The sequence below is a fragment of the Erpetoichthys calabaricus genome, chromosome 3 (genome assembly GCF_900747795.2).
Source record: "Erpetoichthys calabaricus chromosome 3, fErpCal1.3, whole genome shotgun sequence".
Taxonomy (NCBI): domain Eukaryota; kingdom Metazoa; phylum Chordata; class Cladistia; order Polypteriformes; family Polypteridae; genus Erpetoichthys; species Erpetoichthys calabaricus.
In genome coordinates, this window is record NC_041396.2 from 32,741,481 (window position 1) to 32,751,624 (window position 10,144).

A 10,144-nucleotide genomic window follows, 5' to 3' on the forward strand; every position below is an offset into this window, starting at 1 on the left:
TTTATACAGTCGGAGTTAATGACATATTATTTAAAAACCTAATTATTATATCCTACTTCTAACCTTATTATCTAAAGACATGCATAGAGGTACAGTATCAGAATCTGAATTAATAATACGTAATATTATTAATATTATTAAGATCATTAATAGAATAAAAAATACAGAATGCAAACAGGATGTTTTGACATCTCAGCTCCATCTGCAAAAATTACACTACAAAAGGAATTTGACATTTAGTGTGTGTTTTACAGAAATACAGAAAGAACCATTCTCTGTTTGTAAAATGAAGTATGGTGTCCCAAGTAGGACCTACTTGGGACACCACACTTCATTTTACAAACAGAGAATGGTTCTTTCTGTATTTCTGTAACATACACACTAAATGTCAAATTCCTTTTGTAGTGTAATGGACCACCTTTGACCCTAGAAATGATCCCACGACTTGACCTAATGTACATATGATATGCAGCTGTTTAAAAAGTGTGGAAAATCCTTGTACTGCTGTAATTTGTATGTGAGCTATACGTTATAAAATAAGGCACTCATGATGCGTCAGGTGTAAGTGATGTGAGCGCTTCATTTAATCTCATTATAAGACAAGTCCAATTGCTCTTAATGTAAAATTTTACAACTACTCACTCATTTGATGTGTGTTTTTTACAAAAGGTTGGTCATGCTCGTTCTGACTATATTAAGTTTATATACTGTACTTTTCTCTAAACACTTGTATTTGTTATTGCAGTGAAAAAAATGCATACGTTTTAGGAACCACTTAAGAAATATAATATAGAATTTACAGACATACAGTAATTTAAAATTAACAGCCTAAAGAAATTAACTATAAGAAGTTGAAAATATATGTTTACACTGTGCTGTTGCTTAAAATATTATAATTGACTTTCTTTTTTTAAATCTGTAGGATTTGACCTGTTCACTAGTTACTGTTCAGCTGAAGGTCTAGGATTCTTGGTCATGATTCCTTTTGATTTAGTGTTGACTTCATGTTCTTTCAAGTCAAGTGTCAAGCGGCTTTATTGTCACTGTATAATTTATTGCAGCATGCAGTGGCACAAAATAACGTTCTCCAGGACTTCGGTTTAACATGTACAAAACAAGTGTGAGACAGGTAAAAACCTATACTATACCATACTATGCTAGATATTAAATAAATAAATAAATTGTAACATACTGAAATTGCCAGTAATGATTAAATAAATAATAACAACAAATAACAATAAAAACAACAGCAATAACAAATGATCATCACAGAGTTCCAAAGCTGTTGGAGAACTGGTTCAGATGCTACAGTCCATGCTGCCAGATGGAAGAGGCACACAGAGACCATGAGAAGGGTGGGAGCGGTCTTTCACAATCTTGTAGACTTTTCTAATTCAACTATTGACAAATGTGCCATTAAAGGAGGGCAGAGAGGTCCCAATAATCTTTTCTTCTGTGTGTAATATCCGTTGTAGGACAGTGCAGTCAGAGACACTGCAGCTCCCAAACCAGATGGTGATGCAGCTGGCCAGAACACACTCAATGGAGCCCTTGTAGAAGGTGGCGAAAATTGGGAAGGTAGGATTGCCTTGTCCAGTTGCTGAAGGAACTGGACAGACTGCTGTACTGCCTTGGAGAAGGAGTTAATTTACCAGGTTAAGTCAGCTGCCAGGTGCACACCAAGGAATCTGTTGCTATTGGCCAGTTCCACTGCAGAGTCCTTCATGTGCTGTGGGGTGTGTACAGAATGACCATCCTGTAATCAAGAATCATCTCTTCCATCTTAAAAAGACAGACTGTTGCATTTCCACCAGTTCATCAGTTGTTGCTCTATTTGGTAAGTTGACTCACAACCATTGCGTCATATCAGCAAACTTAATAATGTTGCTCTACAGTCATGAATCAGTAGAGTGAACAGAAGCGGGTTGAATACACAGCCCTGGGCAGGCACACAGTGCTCAGCATGATGGTACTGCAAATTGTGTTTCTGATGCAGATGGTCTGGGGTCTCTCTATGTCTGGAATCCCAGGATGCAGTTGCATAGGGAAATGTTGTAGCATAACAGACTCAATTTCCCTTTGAGCTTCTGAGGGCTGATGGTACTGAATGCTGAACTGAAGTCTATGAACAACACTCTAGCATTAGTGTCTCTTTTGTCCAGTTAGGACAGCACCAGATGAAAAGTAGATGGTATGACATCCTCAGCAGAATGGTTCACGCAATAGGTAAACTAGAGAGGGTCATGTGATGTGCGAATTCGAGCTTTCAGATGGCCCAAGATTAGAATCTTGAAGCTCTTCATGATTACAGGTGTGAGTGCGATAGGGTAATTGTCACTGAGGCAAGAGGCAGAGGACATGATCGGCACAGGTATGATGGTGATGGATTTGAAGCACTTGGGGACAGCTGCTTGCCTCAGGAAAATGTTGCAGATGACTGTAAAGATATCCATCAGCTGGTTTGCACATCCTCTGAGCACCTGGCCAGGTATGTTATCTGATCCAACAGCTTTGTGTCTTCTTGAGGGTTATTGGTCAAACAGGAAAAATCTTTTTACATCCTCTGGGTGCTATTTTGGTTCACTAAGCCCAGATCTTAGTAGCTGGAGATGTATGATGCTTCATTTTATGATAAACATGTGCCTAATCTTCTTAATTATGGACTAAAAAAATCAAAATTATGTGAGCAGTTCCATAAAACAGATGATGTATCCTTCCAGAAATACATCTGGCCACTTCCTAGATTATATGGATTTTATGAAAGACTGAAACACCCTTTATGGTGTGCATTCTTCACATTTTACAGTATTCTCTGTCACAAGGACATCTTGATAAGAATGGCCACTGGGCCCATCTGTATATAATTATGGCTGTCATGGTAAAGCACACCATAGTTGGTTTCACTATTCTGTGCTAATTTGTAAACCGTGAAAACACATTTCCTGTTTTTCACATTTTCTTCTGATGTGTCTCATTTTCAGATGGTGCAGATTTTCAAACAGGAAGTTGTTTTTGCTCATTCGAAAATCTAGTTTGAATTCTGCATGAGCAAAGGATAAAATAAATTCTTTTGAGCCTTGCCAACCCCTTCACTCATCCAGTGCACATATCCTCTGGGTGTCATTCACTGTTCTTTGATATGTGAAGTGGCTGCTGGTTGAACAGGACCTAATAAAATCTGCCAAGCTTAAGAATTTGATTTACAAAAGGATATCAGCTAAGGGACTGACTCAGCTACTTGGTGGGGTAAAAAGATAGTAACGACAGTGACTGTGCAGAGACACAGTTGGACATCTCTTCTGTATGTCAAGTGTTCATTCTTTACTGGAATCTTCCAGCTCTTGATCCCCCAATATATTCTAGCTGTCCTTAGAGTCTTTAAGTGAACAATATTATTGAGAAAGTTGCCTGCACTGGGTATTCACATATCCAGGGTTGGTGTTTGCCTTTCATAAACTATTTCCAGGTAAGGGTCTGGCTCACTAAGGTTCTGCAATGGTATAAAGAAATGTAAAGAAGTTCAGAAACAGGTTGGATGGTTGGATGTTGGATGGATGGATGGATGGATGGATGGATGGATGGATGGATGGATGGATGGATGGTAATTGATGAAGTGCTGAAAGTCATGTGGCTATGTTCTGAATTTTAATTTATACTTGATTGAATTTATTTTTGAAAAACAGTAAAGTATAAAAGATAAAGATATTTTACTGAACATGTATTTAAAAAATTTTGGTATCAACCTGAAAAAAACTGAGATGAACTGCCCAGGAAAAGAAACATAGTGAGCAGGCATAGCAAGTAGCAGAAAATACCAGAAGAACAAGATAAATAAAGATCTTCAAAAATAAAAAAAGGTTCTAACCAAACATGAAAATCTTTGTCCTAATGATAATTTTTCAAGACTGAATTTAGAAGAGATTGTGTGCTTATCCAAATGCTCGGATACTTCTGTTGGTGAGCTATTAGCTTACATGATGATTGCAAAATGGTGTCACCCAATTTTTATGATGACAGGTAAGAAATACATTCCGTGGTGCAAATACAGTACAAATCCATGGTAGACTGTAGAGGTACATTACAATAAAATATTTCTTATAGTATACAAACCTAAACCTGGAACAATACTGCAGAAAAACAATGAACAAGGCAACAATTTCCATCAAGTAATCTGAAAATGGAAATCTCCCCCAAATAGGGAAAAGTAAACTTCCAAATTTCTTGTAAAATGGCTAGCATGATCTTCAAGTTCTGTAGCAAGCCTGAAAGAAGTTACAGAGGTAGTCTAACCTTCCTCTTGTGTTAGGGTCTGCACCGACCCGTTTTAAATTTTAAATGCATACAAGAATCACATAAATTTGTTTATTGCATCAAGGTTTTTTGACTTTGTCAGGAACCTCTATTTCAACAAAATAAAGCAAAAAAAAAATATTTTTACTAAATTATAAAATGCTCTGGTTGAAATTATGACCTTTGTGTTGTTAGGGTCGGTTTCGACCCAGTTATGATAATACGATGATAAAGCAATAATTCGAGCCAAAACTGAAATCCTAAGTGCACTGTCAGCTGACACACTGACAACCAGCTCCTCTCCTAATCATGTGAGCTTTCTCATTTTGTTTGGCTTTCCAGTATACCTGCACAAAAACAAAACAAACAAAGACGGGGATGTCCAGACATGTGAGGTGAATTCACTCATTTGAGTGGCCATTTGACTTGCAGAGTGCACATTTACAATTTGCAGCATGCAAAAATGAGAAGAAGATTTACAGTGAGCCAAGTTCTGGATCATATTTTTGGTGAAAATGAAGGAGAGGACACAGAGCAGCATAGCGATTCAGATGAGCAGGTTCTGAGGAGGAAGACAATGTGGAGTATCATCCAGAAGACACAGACACATCTGATGAGTCGGATGAGGAGGTCACTGGTGCTGAAGCTGCTCCTGCTGAAAGATTCAAATCCAAAAATGGTAAGATCTTTTGGAGCTCAGTACCTCATGATGTACATGGCAGGGCAGCTGCTGCAAATGTCATCAAAATGACCCCTGGAATCACAAGGTTTGCTCTGACCAGAGTCAGTGACATCAAAACATGTTTTGAGCTATTTATGCCATTGTCACTAAAAAGAATCATCATTACTATGACGAACCTTGAAGGAAAAAAAGTCCATGGCGATATGTGGAAAGACATTGATGAGGAATACCTGGATGCTTTCATAGGTGTTCTTCTTCTTGCTGGAGTGTACAGATCCTGCAATGAGGCCACTGATAGTCTATGGGACGCATCAACAGGCAGAAATATATTACAATGTCACTTCAGACATTTCAAATGATATCAAGAGTCCTCAGATTTGACAACAGAGAGACCAGAGTGAGATCTGACAAGCTTGGTCCCATCAGGGATGTCTGGGAGAGATGGGTGCAGCTCCTTCCGCTGATGTTCAACCCAGGGCCAGAGGTGACAGTGAATGAACGTCTTGTCCCTTTTCGAGGAAAATGCCCCTTCCGGCAATACATACCCAGTAAGCCAGGGAAATACGGCATAAAAATCTGGTCAGCCTGTGACGCAAGAACCAGCTATGCCTGGAATCTACAGATTTACACAGGCAAAGCTGCGAGTGGCGTCCCTGAGAAAAACCAAGGAAAACGTGTGGTCCTCGATATGACCACTGGACTGCAGGGTCACAATATCACTTGTGACAATTTTTTTACCAGCTATGACCTCGGACAAGAACTTCTCAAGAGGAAACTTACCATGGTGGGAACAGTGAAGAAAAATAAACCTGAGTTGCCTGATGAAATCTTGCAGGTGAAGGGCAGGGCTCCACTTTCCTCAAAGTTTGCTTTTACAGATACCACCACTGTTGTCTCATATTGTCCAAAAAGAATCCGGAATGTGATACTCATGTCTACTCTTCACAAAGACGCAGCTGTATCATCAGGAAGTGACAAAAAGCCGACAATTATCCACGACTATAACAAAAACAAAGGAGGAGTGGACAACCTGGACGAGCTGACAGCCACATACACATGCCAGCGAATGACCAGAAGATGGCCAATGGTTGTGTTTTACAACATCCTTGATGTGTCTGCATATAATGCATTTGTGTTGTGGAGCCACATCCACCAAGGGTGGAACTCAACCAAAAAAAACAAGCGGAAACTGTTTCTTGAGGAGTTGGGAAATTCCCTTGTCAAGCCACACATTAGGCGAAGGGAATGGGTGCCCCGAGACCCAGACAGCTGCAGAGCTCGGCCCAGCACTCCATCCTCACCATCAGCAACACAGAGAGAATCTGCATCAGCATCCTCCTCAGCCAGCCCTGCCTCAACACCAACCGAAACAGCCCCAACCCCAGTCAGGCCGCCTGATTCGAAAAGAGAGGTGTCAGGTCTGCCCAAGCAGTAAGGACAGAAAGACAAATGTATTGTGTTTCAACTGCAAGAAATATCTCTACAAAGAACACTCAAAAAGTGTCACTTTTTGCCACACATGCCTCTAAACACACACATACACAAGCATGTTCTTGCACACAGAGGTTTTTACTCTGATTTAGCTTTGTATTAGTTTTGGAACTTGTAATTGATTTCTATTTGTTTGATTTTCTTGATTGGTTTTTGTTTATTTGACCATGCAAATATATATTTTGTGTCATGACCTGTTCTGCTTTTCATTTTTTTCAGTTTATATTAAAGTTCTATTGCTGAAAAAAATATTTTTTTGCCTTTTCTTGATGTAAATATCTATGGGTCGAAATTGACCCGTAACACCATAGATGTCACTTTAGTTATTAATATTAAAATGAAAAAATAAATAAAACAAATTTATTTAAGAGACGTGTTCTATACCCCTCAGTATTAGTCAGGTAACACAAGAACCTTTTATTTATTAATATGATTCTCTTGAGGTTCATTTTACCATTTTTTTAAATTGAAATCAAGGGGTATACTGACAAAAAAAGGCCCAGAGGCCCACACCAAAAGTATTAAAACCAACATTTTCATGGATAAGGAAGCCTAACAAGGTAACCAAGAGATGAGAAACAAATTGGATGATAGCTTATTGTTTTTAGTGTATTTTATAGCTGATTTAATACATGGGTCAAAACCGACCCGTTAACATAAGAGATAACAGAAAGCTAACACAAGAGGAAGGCTAAAGTAGCTACAGTATACCTTGTACTATATGTGTCATACTTGAACGCCTACCCACGCTAACTAGTTCCTCAGAGCATGAAAATACACCACAGTATTGAACAATAAAGGAAATGAGAACCATCAAGACTTTGAAACTCTCAACAATGGGCTTTTTTTCCTTATTATAAATCGCTCATATGGTGTATACATACATAGAGGGTCTTCCGTGACATATTAATCATTAAAAATGATTGAGAACTTTTATTGAAGCATGTTTGTCTTTTATGAGCCAAGCAACACACTGCTGAAAACCTGTGATATACTATATTTGACTCTGGCCAGAATGACACCAATGGTGAATAATGCCATGGTGAAATTGAACATGTGAGCCACTCATTTGGCGAGAACATATTCAAAAATTGTAAAATATCATTAGAATAAGTCTTAAGAGTTTTTGTTGGGGTTTACATCATGTATATGGTTCTTTCAGTATTTCAGTTGTAAAAAAAACGGCCAATGAGGAGGTGAAGTGCATCAGGAATAGTAAGGGGGAAATAAAAAAAAAAACAGTGAAATGACTATTGCTGTAAGCTTTCATTTTTCTGAGGTCTTCACATGTGAAGAGATGGATTCAATAGGCTGAAATCAAACAAAATCAGCAGAACTTGATAATAGTATTTATCCTCAAGTTCTTAAGGGGGTTCCTGAAGTACTGCAAAATGGCAGTTATTATCCCGTTATATAAAATGGGTGACCAGGCCGATCCAAGCAACTATAGGCCAGTAAGCTTAACGTAACTCAAAAGTAAATTAATGGAAGGAATGAATAAATAAAAGATTGAGCAACACATGGCAAGAGCAGGAGTTTTACTGAAAAGTCAGTATGGGATCAGAAGAGGGATGTCATGTTTTACTAACATGCTAGAATTCTATGAGGAAGCAACAAAGGGGTGTGATCAGAGTGCAGCATTCAATATTATTATTGTCACTTGAGAAAGGTTGGGCATCAAACTAAAAGAAGGAGTTCAGGATATTGTATGAGGATGGGTGCAAAAGTGGCCCAGACAGAGGAAGCAGAGTGTGATGGTGCGAGGACCCCTATCAGTATTGGCTGACATTAAGAGTGGTGTCCCACAGGGGTCAGTGCTATGGCCTGTCCAGACCCCAAACATGGAAAACAGGCTAAAGCTAAAAATGCTTTAAATGACTCAAAATAAATTGTAATGCCTCTTAAGAGAAAGGAAAACCAGGTCCACAGAGAATCTTTATTAAAATAACAGTTATTTGAAAATCCATCCATCCATTATCCAACCTGCTATATCCTAACTACAGGGTCATGGGGGTCTGCTGGAGCCAATCCCAGCCAACACAGGGCACAAGGCAGGAAAGAAACCCCTGGGCAGGGCACCAGCACACCCCAGTATTTGAAAATAATGAAAATTAAAAGCAAAATGGCAAAATGCACAAAAAAGGCAAAATATTTGTCTAAAAGAAAACTTATAAGAAGCAATTGTAATATAAATTCAGTATTCATAAACCAAAGACAGGAAAATTTCGAAAGTCAGAAAGAAATAATACTAGAAAATGAGGCACCTGTAAAAATAATAGCAATAAACCACAATGAACCACTGAAGGCAGCACTCCCCAGGCTCACATATAAAGTCAGGGGATGGTCCTTCAGCCGTGATGTCAGGATGGTCCTGCCTCTTGGAGGTCCTTGTACAAAACACCAAGAACATAAGAAAACAAAGATACTAAATTGGAAGTAAACAGAACAATATTAACAGAAAATAGACAATTACAATAAAAATAAAATATAATATTTTACAATAAAGAAAAAAGACACAAAGGAGAAAAGCCAGGGAACACACCATGGATGTAGCACAAACCTTTAGAGTATCTGTATTGTATGTAGATTTGGCCACGGAGTTGCTTAAACAACATTTATTTCTTTAACACATTTTAATACAACAATGTGGCTCAAAATACTTGACAAGATGACAAAGAGAATGTTACAAGGAAAGAAAAAAAAAGGCAATATTAAAGAATAAGTAGCAACAAAACAGGGTAAGGTCAAATGTCCAGGAGGAGAGAAAAAATAAAAATAAACTCCAGTTAGGCTGGAGAAAAAAAAAAAATCTGCAGGGGTTCCAAGGCCAAAAGACCACCCAGCTCCCACTTGGCATTCTACCTAACATAATTGTTCCTAAATGAGTCCTCTTTCTTTTCATGTTTCTCATAATGGGATTCTTATGAAGTTGGTCTGAGACAGCCACCTTCATTCCACCATCTCAGGGGGCTGCTTGGTGCTTTGATCAGGTGATGGTGGCACAGCTCTCCACCACAGAAGAACCGGAAAAAACAGCAGGAAATACTGAGAAGTACAGTAGTACAAATTACAGATTCCTGAAGAATATGATAATTCTATACTCATACAGTCAATTAGGAATATAACAAATGTAGCTATGAAAAAGTCATATTAAAATAATCAGTTTTGGGGAGTTCTTTAAAATGTTCCACAGTATTAGCCTAGCAAATTTCTATAGTGTAGGTAAAATATTCTTCATTCTGGTGTATAACGGCAAAAGGCTTCCTCACCACTTCTTTTAAGCCTGGCTAATGTAATTCGAAGCAGACCTCCATTAGAAAATCTAAGGTTACTAGTTGGGGTGTAGGAAGAATTAGGAGCTCTGAAGGTAGAAGTGGATAATGAATGACTGAAGCAGTCAACACTAGAATAAAACAGTATGGGCCTTACAGGAGAAAATAAGCAAGTTTTGCATATACATACAGTGCTAGAAAATAAATGACTATATGATAAGGTCAAGGAGGTAGCACAGCCGAGACCTTCGAGACAAAAAGAAAAAGTGCCCTGGCATAAACATAACCAGATTACTACTATGATTTCTTACATTTATGTTTCAGCATGTAAAAACTTGAAAAATCTAGAGAGGTGTTTTTGCTTTAACCTTAATGAGATAAAGTTTTATTTGGCAACACCCACATTTTA